Raw genomic sequence first — 23,262 nt, 5'->3', positions numbered from 1 at the left:
TCCGAGAGAACAATTCAAACTCTTGAAGATATGCTCCGCTCTTGAATACAAGATTTTCGTGGAAATTGGGATACTCACTTACCACTTGTAGAGTTTTCTTACAATAATAGTTTCCACACTAGTACTAGCATGGCACCATTTGAAGCTCTCTACGGCTGAAAATGTCGTTCCCCAATTAGTTGGAACGAGGTTGGTGAATCGCAAATCATCGGTCCCGAGCTTGTTCAAGAAACTTCCGATCGAATCGCTCTCATTCGTAAAAATCTTCTTGCCGCTCGTAGCCGTCAAAAGAGCTATGCCGATAAGAGTCGTAAGCCTCTCGAGTTCAATGTTGGTGATCGAGTTCTCTTTAAAGAATCTCCTTGGAAATGAGTAGTTCGTTTTGGCAAAAGGAATAAACTATCTCCTCGTTTTGTTGGCTCGTTTGAGATCGTTGAAAGGGTTAGTAGAGTTGCTTATCGTCTCGATCTACCCGATGAGCTTTCCAATTTTCATCCAACTTTTCATGTTTACAATCTTAAGAAGTGCTTAGCCGAGGGGAATCTCCACATACCCCTCAATGAAGTACAAGTTGATGAATCTATGCGTGCTATCGAGAAACCGGATGAAATCGTGGATCATATGGACAAAGAAACCATACGTAGCCATATTCTGCTTGTCACCGTTCGTTGAGAATCTAATCGTGGTTCCCGAGTTCACTTGGGAACATAAAGACCAAATGGAGTCCAAGTACCTGCACCTTTTCGTTACGGCTTAATTTCTAATTTCTGGACGAAATTTCCTAAAGTAGTAAATGCTGTAACATTTCGGGTTTTTTTCATTTATGTATTCTTATAATTATACCCGACCCGTTAAGATTTCGGGTCACTCTTTTAATAAAAATGTCACATTTATTGAGTATTTAGTTTGTTATGGCTTTACTATTTATTAAATTTACAAAACTTGACAATTTTCACCCAACACCAAGCTTTAGCCCAAAACTGATTCCATCCTTATACCTCAGGGACTAATCTTGTAACTATGTTATAATATAATTAATATTTAATAAAAACCAAACTCTAACGCACTTCCGTGGTCCAACCAGTTGATCCAAACCCGACCTGACGGCCCCAAACATTCAAAAACCTTCAAATTCCCGCTCGTTATTATCTATTAAGTTAGGAAATTGGCATATTCCACCAAATAAACGCGTAACCGACACTTAATTATAGTAAACACGCGTTAATTCGTCCGTATTTGATTAATTAACCATTTTAAGCCAAACCGAACCCTAATTTTGTGATCTTATATAATCCCTTCGTTATTGTTGGGTCCATATTTGGTGGTTTGTACTTAGTTCTATGCTTGTTGGGTTTCTTGTTGGACTATGTGTGTAAACCGAGATCACTAAGGGATCTCGGTGGGATTTGGGCTTTACTTTGGGCTTGATAGTTGGCTACCTATAAATAGATCTTAATGTATAGGGTTTAAGTGTTGAACACTTTGAGAGCCACCACCTAGAGAGCATTCTATGGTTTAGCAAAGTGGTTTATGATCTGACGATTGATAATATAATCGTATGCATTGAAACCATATTACGTGTTTATTATATTCATACTGTTCATCATTGTTCTTGAATCACCACGTTAACTAGATTCCACATATTTGACGTGTGTTGGTTGATATCATATTGTAGTGATCCAGATTCGGGACTTACAATTGGTATCAGAGCCTTAGACCTTATTCAGGCTCGTTATTGTGATATCAAAGATTCGAGAATAAGTTTTTCCGGTGGTTTTTGCGTTTTTCCGGCGAGTGATTGATCGGAGAAGAAGATTGCTACTATTTTGGTTATTAATCTGTTAATCTTGGAAATAATTTGAATTCCATAAATATCAGGTTAATTTGTTACCAAATCTGACTGATCAGACTTACTTTTGGGAGTTCTCGGCGGATCCTTTGTGTTTTATGCCTTAAAAAAAGGAGTTCTCGGTCCTCTGGTTCTCGGCCAAACATTGTTCTCAGTTACTGATCGTTCTCGGCTAAGTTGTGTTCTCGGTTCTTGCAGTTCTCGGTCAACTAAGTTTTTGCCAACTTTTGTTCTCTGTCAACAATTGTTCTCGGTCAAAGTTTAAGTGTTCTCGGTCTAGCTTTGGGTCTTCGGTCAAGTGCTTGAGTTCTCTGTCTAGTGTTCGGCCAGAAGTGCAACAAGGGTTTTCGGTAAAAAAAAAATCCATCCTTGAAAATTTTGGCGAAAACATTTTTTTCGAGTGAATTTCGGTGAAATTTTGGCGGGGAAATTCCGAAAAATTTGTCTTGAACGAAATTTTCCCTAGACACTCTCTTTATTGGGACATTCTTCTTGAGAATTTTGGCGATCATATTTTTTTTTGAAAAATTTGGCGGGAAAATGAGTTCGTCTGAGATAAGGTTTCAACCATGTTCTTTAAATTGTTGTGAAGAAATAGAAATGTTTAAGCTTCATAACGATAGCCTAATTAGAGACATGGAAAGAATAAAATCTGAAAACTTTAAACTTAAGAAAAATGAAAAAAGTTTTCTAGATAAAATAGAAGCTCAGAACAAGGACATTAAAAAGCTTAAGTCTGATTTTAGTGTAAAGTCTTGTCATCATCTTGATACCAAACAGGAAATCGTTGAATTGACTCTTAAACTGGAATCCTCCAAGTTAGAAATTTTAAATTTAACTAGTAAATTTGAAAGGGCTGAACTAGATTTTAAAAAATTCGATGGCTCCAGTAAAGTTGTCAACTCAATGATTGAAAATCAATTGTGGTGAAAAGAGAATGAAGGTGAGGGAATAGGATTCAGTCAAGTTCCCCCACCCTACAATCACAATTATCTCCCTACCCCTGTTACCAAAGAACATGAGGAAAAGATAAAAGACATGAAGTATGGTAAACAGGTTCAATCTTAAACTGTTGGATCAGGATCCCTAGAGGAAATCAAGCCTGTTTTTAAATGTGTGAACAATTTTAATGCTTCTACTTCATGTGCAGATATTGTAAATGATGTTACTTCTGATAGTAAAGGGGTTCAGGCTAGTGAAAATGAATCTCATTCTAACGTGTCATCAAACTCAGATGACACCACAACACAAAATTGTACTAATAATAATACACAGAGTTGTGGCAACAAAGGGAAGGAACATAAGAAATCAGCACAACAAGGACAGTCTCGTCCTCATAGATCCTCCGGATGTCCATGTGTTGATAAATCATTGGGTGCTTTTTCTATCAAGAGGCAAACATGTTACCACTGTGCCGCGCCAGGACATATAGCAACAAATTGTGTTCATCGTCTATATGTTCCCTATTACAAGCAAAATCAGAAGGATGTGCCAAGGGGCAAGAAGAATGGAAAAACCTTTCCTAAGAAGGAATTCCAACATGAAGCAAGTGCTTCCATTGACATTAGAAGAAGGATGAAGGCGTGTTTCGTCTACGGGAACGACGGGCACTTGGTAAAGGAGTGTCACTACCGTGTTGTTAATAGACAAGCTCCTCAGGTGAAAGGTAACAGGTTTCAACCGAATCCAGTGGTTAAACAAAATGTTTATTTTACAAAACCACAAGTATCTGTACAACAGGTCACAGATACTCAAGGATTCAAAGTTAATATGACAAGTTTGAACTCAAATGATTTAGAAACTGTTAAAAGAAAAATAAATTTTCAGAAATCAAAGAGTGTTGAGAGTTCTAAGAATTCGAATTCGAATTGCTCCACTCCAAAGTATGCTATTTCCAATTTCACTAAGCCAAGACAGACTTGGAAACTTAAAACTCAGCAAACAGAATCTGTATTAACAAATGATTTTGTTAAAGATGGGAAAGATATGAGTTGGCAAGAGGTCACATATGTTGATGCTCAAGGGAACCCCAAGACATTTATGACTTGGGTTCCTATGTCCAACTAATCCCGCTATGCGTGTAGGAATAACCACAAATTCATTGTTTATTAAATGGGTTGTTCCAGGCACACAACAGGGAAAATATCCATTGTTTTTAAATCTTTAAATCATGAAATGGATTATTTGTTGCCTGGACGAGATTTTAGGGTGATAGAACGTTTTTAATCTGCTCTTTAAGTGTGTAGGAACAAATCAGGGAATACATTGCATATTAAAAGGCTTGTTCCAGACATTCAACTCGCAAGGATGCAGAATCTCAAAACAAGCTTATTCCTAGGGGGAGATTTTCACAAATGAAAAATGATGTCTTGAAGATAAAAGGTAACCGTATCACTTTGGTATGAAAGATTAATCAATCAGAAAGATTTTAAAATTTTAAATTTTTTTCTAAATACTTAGTTTTTTATTAGATACTTCGTTTCAACGATTGAGTCTTTTTAGGTTAAATTTGTACATAAAAGTTTTTGCACAAATTTAGGGGGAGAAAATTAAAAAGGATTCAAAAAGAGTGTGTGTGCGTTTAATAAAAAAATCTTATCTATGTCTTTCAAACTTCACTCTCGCTTAAAATTATGTCAGCTGCTCAAGTTTGAAGAACATATACTTGTATATGTTTGGTCCGGTGATCTACTCGTAGATTCACAGGATAGCCATTTATCTAAAGACTGAAAGCATCTGGGGCGATTGTGATGTGTTTTTGTGTTATTGAATTCTTTCACTTAAAATTATGTCGGTAATTCCAAGTTGGAGGGACACGTATTCTCATATGTGTTTGGTCTGGTTAACCACTAGTGGTCATACGGGATAGCCATTTACCTGAAAACTGAAGAGTGACCGGGGTGACTGAGTTCTTAACATGTGTGTCTTCTATAACTCCCTGGGAAGTGATATATTTATTCAGTTAACAGGTTTTCAGAAGCTTCAAAACATTTTCAAATGAAAATTGATCCAACCTTTGGAAAATGATAGATAAATTGTTTCTGTGTGCCTAACGGGTGAAGTTATTAAGCTTAAAAGGCTCTAGAACAGTCATTGATCTGTATGGTAGCTTTCCATGATGCGTAAAGTTGAAGTGATATAAACTAAATATGCTAAACTTACTGTGGAGAGTCATTTTGAAGACAGGTGCATGTCTCCAGATACATCTCTCCGAATGATAGGTAGAAAAGCAATTACCCAGTCATACACGAGTCCGATAGTGTCTTGATCACCAAAACTATTGTGCTATTATGTTTATTATTATAAAATAAACTTATTATGAGTATGTATATAATTTGTGTTGTTAAAAACTTGGTATTTCAAAAGCTTACAGGGTCAAACTAGAACTACAGAGATGGGGGCACACAAGTAAGTCCTGTCATGTATCGAATTAAAGGCTTGTCAGTTTACTGGCATTCGAATACATGTCACTTGGTAGATTGATTGTAGTCTAATCAAATGGTCATTCGATCACATGGTCCTTAATCAATATTGATATTATTTCTAATTGAATGGTTCATTCGATTAAATGGTCCTTAAGATATTTTCCCAACTTGACTCTTCCAATCGAATGGTCATTCGATTACTTTTCCCTGAACCCTTTTCAACATTTCTTTAATCGAATATTTATTCGTTTACTCAGTTCAAACATTCACATCATCCATTCATTAACCCCTTCACAATTTTCTGGGTTCGTGCCCTCCAAATATGAAGTAATGGGCAATCATAACAGTGGCATTCGTCATTTTCCGATTCGATTGGTATTCACCCTTGTATTTGTTTTTCTTATAAAAACAGACCTGTTTTGTATCCCGAACCTTTAAGTAATTTAAAAATGATGAATTTTATGATTTTATGTTACATATTTGTTTTATGGTTGTCGGATCTCAAAAACCTCTTTTACAACCCTTAAAATGGCCCTAAAACGCTCAAAACGAACTTCAGGGACTAAAACTGCCAAAGTTGAAAAATCATATTTTTCCCTCCGCGACCTTAGCGCCGCGCTAAGGTCAAGGGCAGAGACCTTAGCGCCGCGCTAAGGGACTCTGCAGCAACAATAATGTTTTTTGTTGTTTAATTTATTGCATTGTTTGACATGTTTAACCAATTAAAACACATGCAAGCTTGATAATAAACCATAGAAATAAACCTTGACCATTACCCTATATAAACAAGCTTATCTCCTTCATTACAACTTGTTCATTCACTTCTTTCTCTCTCAAACAAAGTTCTAAGCTCCAACTTTCAAGTTCTTACTTGTTTGACTTTCAAGAGTCAAACAAGAGTTTCTTTTGATTTCTAATAACTCCTTATGATTAAGCTTGATGTTGCAACATATATATATAATATATACCCTTGTTTCCTTCAGTTTTCACTTCTTCCGGTCATTGGTCGGTTGTGGTGGGATACTATAAGGCAAGGCTACATGGAGGACTATTATAGTCCTTGTTTATATATATTTCATTAAAGCTTACTAATCTTGTGTAGTTTCAGTTTATTTAAGTTTGTAAGCTCATTTATGTAAGTTCCATGGTATTGGGTATGTGATAACTAGCCTCGGCCTCGTCCCGAGTCGATAGCCGAACCAAAACCGAACTTTCTTTTAAATGCTTTATTGTTGACTTATTGTTTGCATAACTTGAACATTATCATTTCTAAGTTTATTTAATAAGTTCTATGGTATTGGATATGTGGCAACCATCCTCGGTTTCACTCCGAGTCAAGGACCGAACCAAAATCGAACTCTTGTTTAAACTCTTTATTATGTCTTTGTTAACACTTTAAATTATGTTTAGCTTATTATTATTGTTTAGTTCCTAACCATTTTAGTTTCCAAATCATTTTAAATAGTTCAACGGTATTTTGGTATGTGGCAACCATCCTCGGTCTTATACCGAGTCAAGGACCGAACCAAGACCGAACTAAACCGAGTTCACCCGCTTAAGACACACCAGTTGTGTTTTGGGCCACCAACACTCGTAGTTTTCTTTAAACTAAATTATAAACCCATTTTAGCTATTTCTTAACATTCTCGGCATGTCGGCTCCAACTTGATCTTATAACAAGTTTGGATCGATAAAACCGAACACTCGCTTAACGGACGTTAAGGTTCTTCTCAATAGAAATACAAACTTGGTTAAGTTTACTTTTGATTTTATTGAGTTATATCATAACATTTATCACTTTGGAATGTCGGCTTCGGACTTGACTTATTATTCAAGACCCGAACCGACTAATCTGAACGCTCATTAAATCCCGTTTTGGTATCTATATAACAAAGGGTCTTGCAATATTGCATTCTTACCCACATAGTTACTTAACATAGGTTAAGTAAAATTAATGAATAGAATACCAAGACTCGATCTCGAGCAAACTTACTTTTAAAAAACCGTTACTTCAAGTTCCTAAATATTTACGTTTTAAACCTAAAACTTTGATTAATTATTTAACTTGTCATTTTATTTTACTTTAAAGTCTTTCAATACCATCTTTTAAACCGAAACCCTTTTAACCTGGACCTCACTCGTTGAACTTATTATCCCGGTCTATCTCAAACAACCCTCCAAGTTATTTATTTCATGTGAGTACTTTTTCATCCCCCGTTTTCCATCTTACGTTTTGGGGGTGACATTGCTAACTTATTGAAATACAAATGATTTGTACTTGTTTCTCAAACCACAAACTCTTTAGTATATTTTACTTAAATAAATGCTCGATTTGGTATTATATGCTTTACATGATTACATGCTATATGTTTATTGCTTTAGACGGGTTGGCCTCTATGAAACTATTAAGTATGATCATACGCTCCCCTAACTATTTTAGCTTAATTGCTTGTAGCATAAGGCAACTATTATCTGAGTATATTTGGTTGTTACCATATAGAAAGGTGTCTCAAACTATTTACTATTTGCATAGCTAAATTGTTGTTATTATTTATTGTTCCATATACGATTTGTGGATTTCATCTATTATATACTTATAGTTAAAAATTATGAAAATTGCCCACCAACATTCGTGTTGACAAAGTTTATTTTTTGCAATGTTACAGGTTATTTATTGCTTGAATGAAGAATCTAGGAACGTAGCTTGTTTTAAGACCATTAAGTTATTAGTCGAATGAACAATATATATTTATATACTTGTACTTAATTTTTTTGTACAAACAAGATGTGTTGTTTATTGATTTATGAAATTAATGAGTTAATTAAATATTGTCACTTAATAGTGTCATAGTGTTCTTGAGCAATCCGTTGCACCCCGGCATGTTCCGCCGCCTTTGGTCGGGTGTGATAGATTGGTATCAGAGCCATGACTATAGGATAGGTGGTTAGACGTAACGACCTAGTATAGTTTATGCTTTAGGATCCTTATACGTGTTGCCTATACGTGTTTACCCTACTCGATTGTTTATTACTCTTATTTATTTATATACTTATTTCATCAAATCGTAAATACACACCTACACACACTCTCATAATAATCTAAGGTATCCTTACCTTACCGCAAAAACATTAGTTTTTATATTGTGTTTTATGGATCACAAGCTTAACTTGGATCCCGTTGTTTTTGATCTCCGTAAAGATTGTCCATATGAGACGACCATTTTAAGTTGTCGAATGCAAGCGTTCGGTTGCCTCCTTATATTTTGATGTTAAGACATAAAAGCCACGGTGATACATGGACTAGTGTTTTTAGCATATCGTTGTATCTCAAATTTTATTGGTTGTTATTATCGTGATTTGAGTCGCAAACATGAAAGACGCGGTGATACGTGCATATGTCCGACTCCACATTTTATCTCATTTTTATTTAATATTTATCGTCGGGAAGTCAAGTCATGGTGATTCATGCACGACTTTTCCGCATTATAAATCTTAAGACATTATTTACAAATTTCAAGGATTTAAACATTTTTTCCTTTTATTTTGTCATATTAAATATCACCACAAGTTCTCATTTATAAATTTTATTTTTCATTGCGAATAATTCTTTTATATCTTGATTTCACATGGTAAAGTTTCTACACAAATTTTTTTGTTTTGATTCACACCACGATTTTTATTAAAAAAATTCGTTTATTGTGATCTCTTCAATGTAAGTTCAAAATATTTTGAACTAATCATAATGTTTTTTAATATGCTATCTTTGTTCATTAAGAATTTTTATAAACAAAATTCTATCACATTAATTTCATCATATTAAATTTTTTTTTATGATAAATTTAACTTTGATTTTTCAAGTAAATTCCCGTTATATATATATATATATATATATATATATATATATATATATATATATTCTAAATTATCTTTAAAGTTCTCATACAAGATTTCATAAAAATTTTATTTTTTATAACAATCCCGTTTATTTTGAACTATCATTTCACAATATTGATTATTTAAATTCTCATGACATTTTAATTACACTATATTATATAAAACATATGGTAGAATTTTCATTACCAAAAATTTATTCTCATAACAACTTTCATTATGAAATTTTTGGTTCATTATAACTTTTCATAAATAAAATTTGCATTATACGATTCAACTCGTTTAAATTTCTTATGATAGTTTTGCCTTGATTTTTTTCAAGAAATTTACAAATTTATAGCTTGTAATTGTCTTAAAATCCTCATGCCAAACCACATAGAAATTTCTATTTTTAAAGACAAAAATTCGTTTAATTCTATTTCTCGATTCACAATACTGGTCATTTTAACTTACCATAATATTTTCGTTACACGATATTAAACAGGGAATATGGTAAAAATTTTCATTACGCAAATTTTTATTCCAAAACAACTTTCATCATTCATATTAATACCTCATAACAAAATTTCGACATTCAATTCACTTATTTTAATTTCCTCGTAAGCAAAATTTTATTTTGATCTTTATAAAAAAAATTATTTTGCTTCCTCATGACAATCGGCTTTTATTTTTACAATAAACTTCAAAATACAAACCTTATTATCTTAGTTTCTCATGATATTTTCTACTACTTAATGTTAAGCATTTCAAGAACGATTTACGTTACGCGGGCTAATTTATTTCAAGTTTTCTCGTAAATTATTTTACAACTTAAGCCACCCGACATATCGTAACAACTCTCGTAGTGGAAAATTTTTAGCAAAGAAATTGTTGTGATCCACAAACTTGAATCTCAATATTTTTATAAAAACTTTACGTTCCAAACATTTGTAGGAACCTCCTAAATAACTTTCTTTAACTATTATAACAACCTTTTCACGAACATGAGTTTGCTAAAATGCGAACAATTCGTGGTGGTTCACGAAAGTTCTATTTTCGCGCAAAAATATTAACTTGTAATTTTATTATCAAAAGTTTCATGAATGTTTCAATCATTATTTATAAATTATGATATTTTCAATTTAAAACTTATTATTAGTCAAAATTTCTCTAAATGCAACCACAATTTTGCAAACACCCGTGTTCCATCTCAAACTACCACCTTAAATCAAACCATCCTTCCACTTCAAAAGTTTTCCCACACAATCAAATCTTTCCTCAAGATGAACGAAACCTAACATACCAAAGTTATACCCTCACCAACTCAAACAGATGTACAAAATCAACCCAACAAAAAGCCCTAAATACCGACACTTTTACGCTATATAAACCTATAAAACTCACTATCCTGATACTTCGAAGACACCGACAAACACATTCACAAATGCCTTGAACATATACAAACCAAAGTTTACCCAACTATGACTCAATCCATCGACCCATGCTATGTCAAATCACAAACCATGTCGCCACACCGTTTCCATCCAACCATAGAGTTTGATATCAAAATAGTAACCCATACATTCCTTGCAAAATACATGTATAAACCGAATCTCAACCCAAACTAGTCAAGGTCGACTTATCCAACCCATAAACTTAACCCGAATTCAAATAAGCAAACCTCATCCAAATAGCCCAACCACTACTCACACAAGTCATCTAAGCCTAAACCACTCAAACGATCTAAACTCAACAAACCCCATCAATCCAACTCAAGAAAACCCAACTACGCAAGATACCTGAAACACACTCACTCTTCAACAAACTTCCAAAACATTCACCATTCGGAGCCTAAACCTCCCCATACACCCGCAAGCTTCATTTTTCTCCTAAATGTTTTTTATATATATACAACTAGTGTATTTATAATGATCTCATGTGCTCAAATATTCATTTTTTAAATTATAAACTCTTTCAAGAATAACGATTTACGTATTATGCTCATATTTTATAAATCATCTTTGTAGAATATAATATTTTCATGACAACTAAATTCTATTATGAGGATTTGTTTTCAAAGATTATTAAAACAATTATATACGTGTTTTCAAGATTATAAATATTGTCACCTTAGGTGATAATCCCATAATAACTTTATAAATACGAGGTATCATCTTGAATGTTGAATTCGAGATTTATTCAATAACAAATTACTACTTTCTTTATTTTGCATAAGCTCAATGATCATGGCTTTACAAATCCTTTTTGGGACACATTCATAAATGCTTCATAGACTAGGTTTGTAACATGAATTTTGTTCGATAACGATTGATGTGAATTAATACTTCTTATTATCGCAAGCATCATTTCTTTCATGATTTATTATCATCACAACAGCTTTACGTATGCAAAATTCCTTTAACATTTTAACTTACAAGATTTTCGTTTGATAGCAATTTAGATGTTTCTCTAACTACGCGTTACCGCGATGCTTTGTTATTATATATATTTTCTTGGAAACGATAGAACGACTTTACTTGAGATTTCCTCTTCGATTTTATTTTTATATTTTCAAAAGAGTATATGATACGCGATTTACATATTTCGTCATTACTCCGAGTCTCACTATTATTTCGATTTTCTTTTCAATTGATGAGATGTTTCGATGGTAATTTTATGCACATGAGATTTCGTTTTGTGTTTTGATTATTCATGGCCGAATTCAAGTTATTCAATAACAATTTGTGTACTACTTTCAAATCCTCATTTTCGCTAAAAATTTCGTTTACATTTTTAATGATATTTTCATGACTATGTTGTTCATGTTTGAGTATTATGTTTTTCAAGCAAAACACAATTCTATGCATTTTTCAACATCATATAATTTACTCAATCAACGGCCTATATGTGGTTGTCCGCAAGTATTGGTGCTATTGGAAACCGTTACTATAATCATGATTATGTAAATGGTTTCACAATAGAAGGCGTGTTCACATTTTATTACATTTTTTCAATGATTTTTCAAAGTTAACTAAAATTTTTATTGTGATTTTGTGATTGATACATGCTTACGTCACCCCATAGAACTCACCTCATTCTCATGTTATTACATTTCACGCAATCATACTCACAAATGTTTATTTTAACCTCAAATTTGTATTCATCAAATTCTCATTTTCAAATGTTTTGTTTTTTCATGCCTCATTTAGCCCCTCAATGTTAGACCTCCATATTCCTTTTGATAACTTCCGACTTCGATTCACACCTTACTATTGCTTACACGATCATCTATAGTTAATTAATCGAATAATTAAGATTTGCAAAATTCTCCTTAAAAACGTCTCTTGAAAATCACACAACGAAATGAACCATGGGGACCGAACGACGACCTAGATAATTATGGGTGCACACTTAATTACCGAAATCCTCGTATGGAAGCCATAGCAAGTGCAGTTGTGTGTAATAACTCATAACCAAACATGATTTCGAACAACGATATGAATGTGATATAATAAGGACTTGGTGGATACGTCGCTGGTAAATCCTATATATAAGTGTCCTTATTATGTTCACATTTGTGGCGTTTTTTGGGTCATTTAAGTATTGATGTTATTCTTTTTACTTATAAACTTCTAGTACATTTTCCTCTTTTCAAACGACACCCGATCGCAGTTTTCTTCTTTTTTCGTTAGCTTATTTAATTTCGGGACGAAATTTCCAAAAAGTTTGGGATACTGTGACATTTGTCATTTTCCGATTCGATTTGTAATCGCCCTTGTATTTTTTTTGTTATAAAAACCTACCCATTTTGTATCCCGAACCTTTCAATAATATAAAAATGATTAATTTTTTATTACATATTTGTTTTATGGTTGTCGGATCTCAAAACACCTTTTACAACCCTTAAAATGCCCCTTAAACGCTCAAAACGAACTTCAGGGACTAAAACTGCCAAAGTTGAAAGATCGTATTTTTCCCTCCACAACCTTAGCGCCGCGCTAAGGGGCTCTACAACAACAATAATGTTTTTTGTTGTTTGGTTGCATTGTTTGACTTGTTTAACCAATTAAAACACATGCTAGCTTGATAATAAACCATAGAAATAAACCTTGACCATTACCCTATATAAGCAAGCTCATCTCCTTCATTATAACTTGTTCATTCACTTCTTTCTCTCTCAAACAAAGTTCTAAGCTCCAACTTTCAAGTTCTTACTTGTTTGTCTTTCAAGAGTCAAAAAAGAGTTTCCTTTGAGTTATACTAACTCCTTATGATTAAAGCTTGATGTTGCAACATATATATAATATATACCCCTTGTTTCCATTGGTTTTCACTTCTTCCGATCATTGGTCGGTTGCGGTGGGATACTATAAGGCAAGGCTACATGGAGGACTATTATAGTCCTTGTTTATATATATTTCTTTAAGCTTACTAATCTTGTGTAGTTTCTGTTTATTTTAGTTTGTAAACTCATTTTTGTATGTTCCATGGTATTGGGTATGTGGTAACTAGCCTCGGCCTCGTCCCAAGTTGATAACCGAACCAAAATCGAACTTTCGTTTAAATGCTTTATTGTTGACTTATTGTTTGCAAAACTTGAACATTATCATTTCTAAGTTTATTAATAAGTTCTATGGTATTGGGTATGTGTAAATAGCCTCGGCCTCGCCCCGAGTTGATAACCGAACCAAAACCGAACTTTCGTTTAAATGCTTTATTGTTGACTTATTGTTTGCAAAACTTGAAAATTATCATTTCTTAGTTTTTTTAATAAGTTCTGTGGTATTGGGTATGTGGTAACTAGCATCGGCCTCGTCCCGAGTTGATAACCGAACCAAAACCGAACTTTGTTTAAATGCTTTATTGTTGACTTATTGTTTGCAAAACTTGAACATTATCATTTCTAAGTTTATTTAATAAGTTCTATGGTATTGGGTATGCGGCAACCATCCTCGGTTTCACTCCGAGTCAATGACCGAACCAAAATCGAACTCTTGTTTAAACACTTTATTATGTCTTCGTTAACACTTTAAATTATGTTTAAGCTTATTATTACTGTTTAGTTCCTAACCATTTTAGTTTCCAAATCATTTTAAATAGTTCAATGGTATTTGGGTATGTGGCAACCATCCTCGGTCTTATACTGAGTCAAGGACCGAACCAAGACCGAACTAAACCGAGTTCACATGCATAAGACACACTAGTTGTGTTTTGGGCCACCGAAACTCATAGTTTTCTTTAAAAATATATTATAAACCAATTTTAGCTATTTTCTCAACATACTCGACATGTCGGCTCCAACCTGATCTTATAACAAGTTTGGATCGATAAAACCGAACACTCGTTTAACGGACGTTAAGGTTCTTCTCAATAGAACTACGAACTTGGTTAAGTTTACTTTTAATTTTATTGATTTATATTATAACATTTATCACTTTGGAATGTCGGCTTCGAACTTGACTTATTATTCAAGAACCGAACCGACTAATCCGAACGCTCGTTAAATCCCGTTTTGTTATCTATATAACAAAGGGTCTTGCAATATTGCATTCATACCCACATAGTTACTTAACATAGATTAAGTAAAACTAATGAATAGAATACCAAGACTCGATCTCGAGCAAACTTACTTTTAAAAAATCGTTACTTCAAGTTCTTAAATATTTACGTTTTAAACCTCAAACGTTGATTAATTATTTAACTTGTCATTTTATTTTACTTTAAAGTCTTTCAATACCATCTTCTAAGCCGGAACCCTTTTAACCTAGACCTCACTCGTTGAACTTATTATCCCGGTCTATCTCCAACAACCCTCCAAATTATTTATTTCATGTGAGTACTTTTTCATCCCCCGTTTTCCATCTTACGTTTTGGGGGTGACATTGCATACTTATTCAAATACAAATGATTTGTACTTGTTTCTCAAACCACAAACTCTTTGGTATATGTTACTTAAATAAATGCTTGATTTGGTGTTATATTCTTTACATGATTACATGTTATATGTTTATTGCTTTAGACGGATTGGCCTCTATGAAACTATTAAGTATGATCATACGCTCCCCTAACTACTTTAGCTTAATTGCTAGTAGCATAGGGCAACTATTATCCGAGTATATTTGGTTGTAAAAACATTAACCCTTTAAAAAGACACCTAAAAATAAAGATTAAAAATAAGCAAACATAAAGAAAATAAAAGTAAAATTTAAAAAATAAAATAAAAGTAAAAATAAAATTAAAAGTTAATACATGCTTAAAAATATTTTTAAGATGTAAACGAAACAAAAGAAAAACTAAAAGTCAAACTAAAATAAAATTGAGGTAAAGATGAAATTGATATTATATTAATTACATTAATTTTGAAGTTAATTAATTTACATATTATAAGAGATATATGTTTTTGGTGAGAAAGATCTCGACATGGAATCACATTGTCTAATCCGACATGTTACAAACTCCATCATATATCGGGCATAGTTTGTGCTCATCAGTATTAACCCGAATTGACTCCGACCCCCTAATTATTGATCAAAACATTTTAAGCTTATTTTAAACTTTTGGCAAATTTTCTTTCAAACAATATTAAAGGTTGAACCATGGACTTACATGCCATATGGACTTACAAGCCTTCATATAAAGTGTTTAGTACTTACTTATTTGACCCACGTTACATGGTTATAATATACCCCCTTTTGTTTGATAAATTATCAACATTTTGTTGTTAATTTTAAATACTTTTTGAGCATTTTGCAGATTTTCTGCTTTAATAACTTGAATATTTGAATCTTAAGCAAGAAATATATTTTTGGTGATAAAATCAATAACGAGCTCCTATATGACTTACTAATAGCATTTTTGCCTTCATCGATATAACTTATACTGGAGTCGGCAACCGCTTCATGAGAGTGTAACCGCTAGTATAGGCAGGAATTTTAAGTTTATATCACTATGATATTTACTCATTTGTCAAGACTATCGACACATCAAACAATGATCTTGCTGGCTTTTGATCTACTCTTTTCATGTGCTAGGATCATTCAAGACAATTTCTTATCATTTTTAGAATTTTAAATTTAGAATTTTTAATTATCCGACTCCCTCTAAACGAGAGAATATCCTTTTGAAGCTTTTTCTGGTTTTCTTAATAAAATATCGACTCCCTCTAAACAGGAGCTCCTTCTAAATGAGTGAATATCTTTTTGAAGCTTTTTTCTGGTTTTCTTAATAAAATATAATTAAATATAGAATATTTTTTGGTAAGTCAAGTGACTCATTTTTGCTTTTCTTAAAGAAATTGAAAATATTTTTGGTGAGTTAAACTTAACTCATTTTCTCCCTAAAAAATTGTGACATATTTGAAAAATATTTACTATTTTATATACACAAAGATAAAAAGAAAGATATAATGAAAATAAAATTAAAATAAAGAAATAAAACAAACTAAAAAGATGAAAGTAAAATAAAATTTAAAAAATTAAAATAAAAAAAACAAAGTAAATTAAAATTTAAAATTAAAATAAAGTAAAAATTAGAAATTAAAAAAATAAATATTAAAGAAAATAAAATTAATTACAAAACTTAATTTTGAACAAAAGAGATCATGCCGAATGACTCAACAAGATATAAAAATCGGGTACGATCAAAGGCTTTTGTAAACAGGTCCGCCAAGTTGTAAACGGTGTGGACCCTTTCAGTAGTGACAAGTTTCCGGTTATAACAATCACGAATGAAATGCATTTGGATGTCAATGTGTTTTGTCTTTGAGTGTTGGACCGAGTTTTTAACAATACAAACTTCTGCCTCATTATCACAGTTAATGGGGGTGTTAAAGAAATTCAAACTGTAATCCAGCGGTTGATGCTGGATCAATATCACTTGTGAACAGCAAGCAGAGGCGGCAATGTATTCTGCTTCAGCAGTGGACGTGGACAAGGTGACTTTCTTCTTGCATTGCCAAGGGATTAACCTATCACCCAGGAACTGACATCCACCCGATGTTTACTTTCGAACAAGATTGCATCCCCCATAATCAGAATCGGTGTAAGCATGCAATACCATAGGGGAGTCTTTATGATACCAAATACCTAAGCAAGGATTTCCTTTTAGATATCGAAAAATACGCTTTACATCAATTAGGTGGGATTCTTTTGGATTTCACTGATATCTAGCACACTGACAGACAGGAAACATGATGTCCGGCCTACTGGCAGTGAGATACATCAGAGAGCCGATCATGGATCTATAGATATGTTGATCGATTGGAGTCCCCGATGGATCTGGGGTAACCACGGGTCTGGTAGCAATCGGAGTGAGGAAAGGAGTGGAATCCTTGAAGCCAATTTCAGGAAATTTTCATGAACGTACTTTTCTTGATGAATTAAAATCACTTCTGCCTTTTGTTCAACTTGTAGACCCAGAAAGAAAGTCATCTCCTCCAGTGAACTCATCTCAAATCGGTTTTGCATAACCTCGGCAAACTCTCTACACAGTTTATCAGATGTAGATCCAAAGATAATGTCATCAATATACACTTGAACCATAATCTGATCATCCTTCACCTTCTTGATAAAGAGAGTTTGATCGATTACGCCTCTTCTATAGCCATTCTTTAGCAAATGTTCTGCTAAGGTAGCATACCAAGCACGAGGTGCTTGGTGAAGGCCATAGGGAGCTTTATCAAAATGGTAAATGTAGTTCGGACGATCAGGATCCTGAAAACCTGGCGGTTGCTTGACATGGATCTCTTCTTTTACTTTTCCATACAAGAAAGCAGTCTTCACATCCATTTGATAAACTTTGAAATTCATGTATGACGCATAGGACAGAAAAGGACGAGTTGCTTCGAGCCTAGCCACAGGTGCATAGGTTTCATCCTAGACAAGATCTTCACGTTGAGAGAAACCTTGCACAACCAATCTTGATTTATTTTTAATAATCACCCCTTTATCATCTTTCTTGTTTCTGAATATCCACTTCGTCCCAATAAGTCTCTTGTTCTCAGGCATCTTGACTAGCCTCCAAACATGAAGCTTCTTGAACTGCAACAGCTCTTCTTGCATAGCTTCAACCCACGATTTTATTCCAGGGCCACTTTGTAGTCCTTCGGTTCTACATGTGAAATAAAACAAGCAAAAAAGACATCTATTAATGTTAGCATATTTGCTTCTTGTTTGGATGCCAGCAGATGGAGAACCAATTATGTTCTCTGTGGGATGACTTCGATAAATGGGTAACTGAGGAATATCATCGAAAATGGTGACATGCTCTGCTTGGATATTAACAGACAAGTTCTGTGTGGGATGTAAAATGCGAGGAGCATTAACAAGGACATCAGTGGCTGATAGAATTGAGTCAGGTTGGTCCACAATATGTTCTTGAGCAATTTGTGCATGCCAGAGATCTTCACCATATGGAACAACAATGGTATTGATGGGAGTTGATGCGGTGTTGGCGGAATCACCAGCAGCAGGTTCTTCGGTAGCAGCATCAACTTGAACAGTTTCATCTGGAGAGGGAGTTGTGGCAACAGAGTCTACCACACTAGGAGCTGCTTGAAGATTTACCACGGGTTCAATATGTGGTTGTTCCACATTGTCGGCTGATTGAAAGGAGTCATCTTAATCAGAGTCAGATACATCTTCGACTTCAACCATTTCAGTTGAATCAGCAGACTTAGGAGCAGGATTGTTATTGACTTGATTATTTTCTAGCAGGGGATCAGGTGGTGGTGCAACATGTGGTACTATTCTGTTGGAAGGCTCATCAGGTAGTCTCACTTTAGACAAACTGTTGATAATAGATTGCATCAGCAGAGGTTCAGGTACAGAAGATGGAGCTTGAGTAGTTGTAGGTGGTGGAGTATACATGCCACGAAACTGTTTGAACAAGTAGTCATAATCAAACAACCAGTCGGGTCATGTGTGAGCATCAGTGGTGTTAAGCTATTGCCAGTCAACATTGAATGATTCCAGGATCAGCTTGGTCTTCTTAGTGTAGACACGATAAGTGGTTTTTTTAGCAGTATAACCAACAAAATGACACTCATATGCTTTTTCAGCAAATTTTGGATCAGGCTGAGCACTAGTACGGAGCAAGGTGCATGGACATCCAAAAGTCTTGAAGTAGTTGACCTGCGGATTTGTCTTGTAGTATACTTCATATGGAGTCTTCTTCAAGCGTTTATTGACAATCACACGGTTTTGAATGAAACAAGCAGCATTGATTGCTTCACCCCAGAAGAAGAAAGGAAGTTTGGAGTCAGAAAACATTGTTCTAGAAGCTTCAATCAGTGTTCAATTACGACGTTCAGCTACTACATTTTGTTATGGAGTATATGGTGCACTAAAGTGACGGTCTATTCCATTTAAACTGCAGAAGTCATCAACAGTTCGGTTGCAAAACTCTATACCGTTGTCACTTATTATACATTTCACCTTCTTGTCTGACTGCCTCTCCATGAATGTAATGAACTTCATCAAAAACTGGGCGGTTTCATCCTTGTGCCCTGAGATGAAAGTCCAGCTGAAACGAGAATAATCATTAGTAATCACAAGACAATGGTTTTTTCGGCTAATTTTCAATGGATGGATAGGTACAAATAAATCCATATGTAACAACTGAAGAATGGAATCTATGGAGTTAATCGTCTTGTGTTGCTTGCAATTAGAGCACAAAATAGATATTTCAATGCAAGAGAAAGATTTAACAGGTAATCCCCTCACATGCTCACCTTTGAAAAATTTGTTTAACTTTTGTAAATTTACAAGGCCAAGACGTTTATGCCATAGCGATGGGTCGTTCTTCGAGGCCTTAGATATTAAACATGAAGCAGTCCTACGTGAGTAAGAGCTATTCATATCCAGTATATAAGCATCATTATGCCTCAGGGTCAAAATCCATTCTTCTGGGATTTTGAAATCTGGTTTGAGAATCAAGCTTTCATTCTCAGTGAATAATGTGGAGTACTGTCGATCACAGATATGTGTGACAATTAGAAAATTGTGATTCAATTGCTCCACCAAATTGACGCCATCAAACGTCAAAATCCCATTTGACACTCTTCCTCTTTTTGTCATGTTACCACCCACGTCTCCAGCGAAAGAAACGTGCCCACCATTAAACGTTTTAACGTCGAACAACAAGGACTCGTCTCTGGTCACGTGTCGGGTACAACCACTGTCTAGGTACCAAATACTGTTGACACACCTTCTTGACTGACCCTACACACATTTAACAATTAATTAGACATGTGTTCCCGAGACTTAGTTGTCTCGGGAAGGTCGACCACAGATTTACCATCTTTTATTGGTGTGTCATCAATTATGAAGTTTTGGGTCGTGTCAGAATCAAAAGAACAGTCCTTAAGAATCCATGCACGCCCAGGTTTCCTGGTTTTGGAAGATTTTCTTGGCTATCTTCTTCTTGGTTTTAAAACGAAATCCTCATACTTCTCAATATTTGGATTCTTTTTGTTGTTTCTTTTTGCTGAATTCCTTGACTTTTCAATCTTAGAATTTCTTTTGCTCTCTCCTTTTTGGTTATCCAAAAAGGTGGTTTACTAGTTTTCTTATTCTTGGGTCTCACGTCCATTTCACTAGGAGAACTATCAGATTGATCATTTCTTGTTCTTGGGCTTGGTGTAGCCTTGGAACGGAATTGATTAAACTGACTGTTCATTTCTTGTTGCCTTTTATGCCAGTTCTTGCAATGCCTTGCAAGGTGAGTTGGGTTACCACAAACATAACAAAGTCTCTTTCTGTTATCCCTATAGAACTCATCAGAACTATGATACATAGGTTATGGTGAATAAGGTGATGCTTGGAAAGGAACAAACAAGTTATCTTATCTATAACCCTGATCATCCAAAAGATTTGAGTAGAATGAATTGATATAATCTTGTTGATGACTCCTATATTAGTTATTATCAAATTGATTGTATAGTTGAGAATGATAAAATTGACTTGTTGAGTAATAAAAATTGTTATTATGTGGTGGTACATATTTACTTGAGGTACTTGGTTTTTCGTATTCAAAACACTTCTATTTAACTTAGAACTCGTCAGAACTATGATACATAGGTTATGGTGAATAAGGTGATACATGGAAAGGAACAAACAACTTATCTGATCTATAACCCCAATCATCAAAAACATTTGAGTAGAATGAATTGATATAATCTTGTTGATGACTCCCATAGTAGTTATTATCAAATTGATTGTATAGTTGAGGATGCTAAAACTGACTTGTTAATTGATAAAAATTGTTTTTATGTGGTGGTTAATATTTACTTGAGGTACTTGGTTTTTCGTATATAACTTTATCTCCCTCTACTTTACAATTACTTGATGAACAACTAGGTTTGTTTGTCTCAACATACACATTTTCTTGCACATAAATAATCTCATCAAAACAGTTTCACAATCACTATCAAAAGTGGAAAAATCATTTTCATTCACATCATTAAGAGAAGTGCCAACATCAACACTGTTACAAGATACATGATTGTTCAAAACATTTTTCAAAGTATTATTATTATAGACCAGGTTAACAACATAGGGTTTTAGATTCATACTTGAATCAAAAAGTGAATTTAAAATCTTTTGATCTCCATAACCCTTGTTCGTTTCCACACACTCACTTTCTTCTACACGACCCGTCGAAGAAGATGAACTACCATTAGGACTAATTAATGGAATAATTGGATCAACAGTCTTGGGAACAACAAGAGTAAATGTCTTTGGTTTTGGCACATGATCAATACCATAGACCATTTCATCCTCAGGTGGGGTATTGAAACTAAAGTGAGTAATGCTAGTATAATTCTCATTAAACGGAGGTGGAACAACAGTATTTTCATAGCCTATTCCAGTCTTTTGTCTCACCTCAATTTGTGCTCCAATTACCCCATTAAGCTTATCAGAAGATAATTCAAATTTGTCAACGACTATTTTCCTCTGAGCTAAAACTAATTCTAATTGGTCAATTTTATCATTTAACTCAACACGCCTTTCGTTATGCTCAGCTAGTTTTTCATTTTGGAAAAGTTTCTCAATAGTCTTAGCCATATCGTTATTATGAGTTTTAATCCTAGTGGCATAAATCTTGTCAACTTTCCTACGGTCATCATTCTGACATTTAAATTTTCATATATAAGGGCAGGATTATGAGTTCTATAGTGCATAACTTTATGAATACAATCTTGTGAGAAAATTTTGTGTATCTCGGGAATGACATAGGTAGGTGTATGTGTTTCAGCAGCAACGCTTGATGAGGTGCTTGCTTGATCATTGAAGGCCATTCCAGCAAAGGTCAGAAGATTCTTCAGCTCTTCAAATTAGTCATCCTCCCAATCTGGTTGAGTTTCTTCAGCTGTTCTTGTTATCATGGCCTTTGAGCTCGACTCGAAGTTTCCCTTGGATCCACATTTCCCTGACTAATTCTTAGGAATCTTGACTTTGAGGAGTAATTAGGAATGGGCTTATTGTCCTGTCTCTTGGCACCCTAATTGTCAGACATCTCGGTGATCTTGATGTCATTAACTACCATTGGAGGATTGGTGCATTCCCTATCAAATTGACCTGATACATTGCAGTTGTAACAACGCAGCTTGTCTTTCTCAAACCCAATGCTCTTCCCATCAGAATCTCTGAAACTATTCTTCCCATACTTTTTCATGAAGTTTGAAGCTCGGTGAAAAGCCATGGACGTTGGTACTTGATATCAATTTTCTTAAGATCATTTTTGTTGATCTCGGGAAGGTCTCCTAGCTCAAAGGAAGGAGGAAACAACTTTCCTTATAACAACTCCTCATGGATTGCCATAAAGGCATGGAACAGTGCCACATTGGAGTCATCGGCTGAAATGGTTTAAGGAGCATAGTGTGCTTTATTGTTTTGCATGTTTCTTGTTCCCATGAGCTCTTAAGGCTTGTGAAACGACTTTGTCAACTACATCTTGAAATGAGCTTAAACTTGATGATGCTTGAGGTGTAGCCGAAGTCTTGAAGGCATAAATGGTATTGTGAATAGCAGGTCGTGCTTGATTCAGAAATTATGTTCTTTTGCCTGATCCATTAGATATCCCATATTGATTGAGAGAAATGATATGATTACCCATCCT

The 23,262-nt window shown here is 34.3% G+C and overlaps 1 pseudogene; it reads right to left on the bottom strand.

The window, feature by feature from the left end:
* Positions 1–22,845, bottom strand: part of LOC143598603 (putative receptor-like protein kinase At2g23200) — a 41,175-nt pseudogene extending 18,330 nt beyond the window's left edge.
* Positions 22,846–23,262: the final 417 nt, after the last annotated feature.

Source organism: Bidens hawaiensis, unplaced genomic scaffold (assembly GCF_021521415.1).
Source record: "Bidens hawaiensis isolate Kalapana, Puna unplaced genomic scaffold, B.hawaiensis_p1.1 tig00000237_1, whole genome shotgun sequence".
In the NCBI taxonomy this organism is placed as follows: domain Eukaryota; kingdom Viridiplantae; phylum Streptophyta; class Magnoliopsida; order Asterales; family Asteraceae; genus Bidens; species Bidens hawaiensis.
This window is presented reverse-complemented; position numbering and strand designations above follow the sequence as displayed.